Source organism: Heteronotia binoei, chromosome 7 (genome assembly GCF_032191835.1).
Source record: "Heteronotia binoei isolate CCM8104 ecotype False Entrance Well chromosome 7, APGP_CSIRO_Hbin_v1, whole genome shotgun sequence".
Taxonomy (NCBI): domain Eukaryota; kingdom Metazoa; phylum Chordata; class Lepidosauria; order Squamata; family Gekkonidae; genus Heteronotia; species Heteronotia binoei.
Window position 1 is genome coordinate 20,739,606 of NC_083229.1, and position 4,328 is coordinate 20,743,933.

Here is a 4,328-nt window from a genome sequence, read left to right on the forward strand (position 1 = left end):
TAGAGAAGGCAGAAACAGATTTCTGGATGTCTGGCTCTCTCACTACACATGCTGGAATACCAGGCAAGATCATCTGTTTGAAAGCTAAACCACAAATCTTTGTGTACTTATTTCAAAGCCATCACTGAAGGAGAAAGGACTCCTTAGAAAACATGGGCTGCGATCACATCCACTAAATAATGTGCTTTCAATCCACAATTTGATTTTACTGAGTGAACTGGCAAAATCCAATTGGAAAGTGCATTCACAGTGGATTGAAAATGCATTATTTAGTGTGTCACACAGGGCTTTTATTGTATCAGAAACTCCTTTGCGTATTAGGCTACACTCCCCCTGGTGTAACCAATCCTCCAAGAGTCTCTCTAAGAACAGCCCTGTAAGCTCTTGGAGGATTGGCTACACCAGGGGGCGTGGCCTAATATGCAAAGGAGTTCCTGCTACAAAAAAAAGCCCTGAGTGTGTGTGATCGCAGCTGTGCAGAAGATTCGGTCACAGGTATCCAGAACTTTTCACACCCAAGTGATGGTACTTAGCAAGCGGAACAGTTTTGCTCTGTCGGATGGAAAATAAAATCTTCACTGGTTTGCAGATTCATAAATTTTCACATTTTGAAAAGCGAATGCATGCAGAGCCACTTAGCTGGAGGGCATAAAACAGAAATACACAGAATCCACAGGGGCTTGGGTTTTACTTCCAGGTGATATAAAATATGGTATCTCCTGAAGTGTAACATCACTTATGTCTTGGTTCCTGTTTGGTCCAGAAGGAAACCCGCATTGACAAATGCATGGTAACTGCTAGTTTAAAATATTTAACCGCACATCCCACATTTTTTGATTGTTTTATTGTTTTTACACAGGAAAAAGAGCCCGCAGCTCAATCAGTTTGGTAAATGGTGCAAGCTTTCGCTGAGAGCACTTTCACGCATGCAAAATAATGCCATTTCAATCCACTTTGGTGACCGTTTGTGAGCGGATTTTGCCATTTCACACAGTGATGCCCATTGCAAAGAGGACTGAAAGCACATTATTTAGTGTGTGTGAATGTGCACCCTATTATGCAAGTATGATTCCGCACGAACGTTATACAGCCGTGAGGAAGACAGGAGACATGATATATAGCCTAGGGTGGCCAAACTGTGGCTCGGGAGCCACATGTGGCTCCTTTACACATATTGTGCAGCTCTCAAAGCCCCCACCACCCTGTTGGCTGGCTTGGAGAAGGCATTTGTCTCTTTAAATCATATCAACTAGTTAAAGTTGCTTTCTTTCCACTTCTCCCTCCCTCCCCATTTGCCTTCCTGCCTTCCTTCCTTCTCGCAAACATGGTCTGACATTCATGTCTTACAGCTTTCAAACGTCTGATGTTTATTCTGTGTGGCTCTTACGTTAAGCAAGTTTGGCCACCCCTAATGTAGCCCAACCTTGTCAGGGCTGGCCCTGGATAGTACTTGGATGAGAGACCACCAAGGAAAGCTCTGCGGAGAAAGGCAATGTTAAACCACTGCTGCTTCCTGCTAGCCTTGAAAGACCCTTGCTGGGGTTGCCACGGACTGCGACTTGACGGCACTGATGGACGTCTGCAGCTGCGCTTGCCTCGTCTTTTCAGTTATTATTTTGCTCATGGGTCAATTGTTGTTGCAAGCTATGTTGGGAAAGGTAGCCTATGAATATTTCAATCCATACACCGGAGAGCATTCAATGATGATAATGTGGACTTGGAGGAAGGCATAAAGGTTAAGAAGCATTGATCTATCCGGATCATCACAGCCCTAATATAGAAATAGGGTGGGGGAAGTAAGAAACAGTTGAGGGGATTGGGTGGGGGGGACTGATAAGGAAGGTTCAATTGGAGGAATTATATATATCACTCACACAAACACACACACACAGGGTGTCTCCCAGCCCAGGTTTGTCAGGGCGCTTTGCTTTAAAAGAAGGGAAATGAAATTGATTTCAACATATAACTCAAGCATGAAAATCAGAACCACCGGATGTGGTGATGGTCATTGCCCAACTGAAAAACAAAACACAAATTAAGTAACATTCATGGAAGACGCTGCTTCCAACTACTGTCAGCTAGGGCTTTTTTTGTAGCAGGAACTCCTTTGCATATTAGGCCACACACCCCTGATGCAGCCAATCCTCCTGGAGCTTACAACAGGCCCTGTACCAAGAGCCCTGTAAGCTCTTGGGAGGACTGCCTACATCAGGGGGTGTGGCCTAATATGCAAGGGAGTTCCTACTACAAAAAAAGCCCTGCATCTCTGCACTCCGTGTGGGGAGAAATTGCAGGAAAGAAATGAAGTCTGGCATTGTAACCATTGCATTGCACGATGTTATGCCCAGGGTTGAAGGAAGGAAAATCAGAAACATCAGTAAACAAATGTCACACTGGTCACCAGTCTCAGCTTTCTTTCTTTATTTTAAACAACAAGTTGTCAAAGCTCCTATGTTTTCTCTTCAGCAGCTAAACCTGATTGGTTTGCACTTCAATGAAGACAGCAACCAGCGAAGGCTTGTAGGGACAGATGGGAGAACTTGTGAAACTCCTGGGGAGGAAGGGGAAGACAAACTAACCGCCATAGCAAAAAGTGGCAAATTTGGTGCCACTAGCTCAAAACACAGCCGCCCCCCCCCCCCGAGCTTTGAACATATATGAAGCATAAAAAGTTGCCTTATACTGAATCAGACCCTCAGTCCATCAACGTCAGTATTGTCTACTCAGACTGGCAGCCGCTCTCCAGGGTCTCAAGCTGAGGTTTTCACGCCTACTTTCACGCCTGGACCCTTTTTAGTTGGAGATGCCGGGGATTGAACCTGGGACCTTCTGCTTACTAAGCAGATGCTCTACCACTGAGCCACCATCCCCCGCTGCTTCTTCCGGCTAATTATTCTGCATCGTTCAGACTGAGTTCCAAACACAAACCAAACAAAAAAAAGAGAATCACGGAGAAGATGCTGAAACAACCGAAAGATCCATGCCAAATTACTAATACAATTTCAATGCTACTTAGAAGAGCTTTGTAAATCAGTTACGAAATTCAGATAAGCAATCGAAATTCTAAGTCAGAAAAAGCAGTATACAAAAACTTTTGAAAGACTCTAAGCCTCATAATAATTTGAAACAGCGACAAAGCGCTTGTGTAAGAATTTCAATAACGCCCTAAAGTCCACTGAATAATCAGTTCCAGTTGCAGGCATCCCAGAGCACCCTCGTACATTCATACTTAAGTTATAACTAAGTTTGTCACAATTATCGTGCTGTAATCTTATTTGCAAAAAGAAAGGATAATCCAGACAGCTATTAGGACCTATGCGAGCCAGAGCATTCAAAACACACCTTGTCTCAATGCAGGGTTCAGGTTTCCAAAATAAAGAGCAACAGAACAAACGCTGCTTTTCCCGCACCCTTGTTAACTGGGTTTAGGGTTGCCAATCCCAAGGCGGGGGCAGGGGATCCCCGGTTTGGAGGCCCTCCCCCCACATCAGGGTCATCAGAAAGCGTGGGGAGGGAAATGTCTGCTAGAAACTCTAGTATTCCCTATGGAGACTTATTCCTATAGGAAATAATGGAGAATTGATCCACAGGTATCTGGGGCTCGGAGGGGGAGGGGCTCTGTTTTGAGTTAATGGCACCAAATTTTCAGTATAGCATCCAGTACCTCTCCCCAAAATACCCCCCCAAGTTTCAAAAATATTGGACCAGAGGGTCCAATTCTACGAGCCCCCAAAGAAGGTGCCCCTATCCTTCATTATTTCCTAGGGAAGGAAGGCATTTAAAAAGGTGTGCGGTCCCTTTAAATGTGATGGCCAGAACTCCCTTTGGAGTTCAATGACGCTTGTCACACCCTTGCTCCTGGCTCCACCCCAAATGTCTCCTGGTTCCACCCCCAAAGTCCCCAGATATTTCTTGAATTGGACTCGGCAACCTTAACTGGGTTAGAAGCAAAGAAGGTTCCTCCACCGAAAGAAAGCCACTAGGAAGATTTTCATTAGCCAATCAGTTCCTGCTTCTCAAGCAGCCCCGTGGAGCAGAGTGGTAAAGCAGCAGTACCGCAGTACTGTGGTCTGAACTCTGCTCACGACCTGAGTTCGATTCCGGTGGAAGCTGGATTCAGGTAGCCAGCCCAAGGTCAACTCAGCCTTCCATCCTTCCAAGGTTGGTCAAATGAGAACTCAGCTTGCTAGGGGGAAAGCATAGATGACTGGGGAAGGCAATGGCAAACCACCCTGTAAAAAGTCTGCCGTGAAAACGTTGTGAAAGCAAAGTCACCCCAGAATCGGAAACGACTGGTGCTTGCACAGGGGACCTTTCCTTTTCCTGTT

At 45.4% G+C, this 4,328-nt stretch overlaps 1 non-coding gene across 1 annotated transcript; it reads right to left on the reverse strand.

The window, feature by feature from the left end:
• Window positions 1-2,798: 2,798 nt before the first annotated feature.
• On the reverse strand, window positions 2,799-2,871 carry TRNAT-AGU (transfer RNA threonine (anticodon AGU)). Its single transcript has one exon. It is a non-coding gene; the product is annotated as a tRNA-Thr (tRNA).
• Between the last annotated feature and the right edge of the window lie 1,457 nt (window positions 2,872-4,328).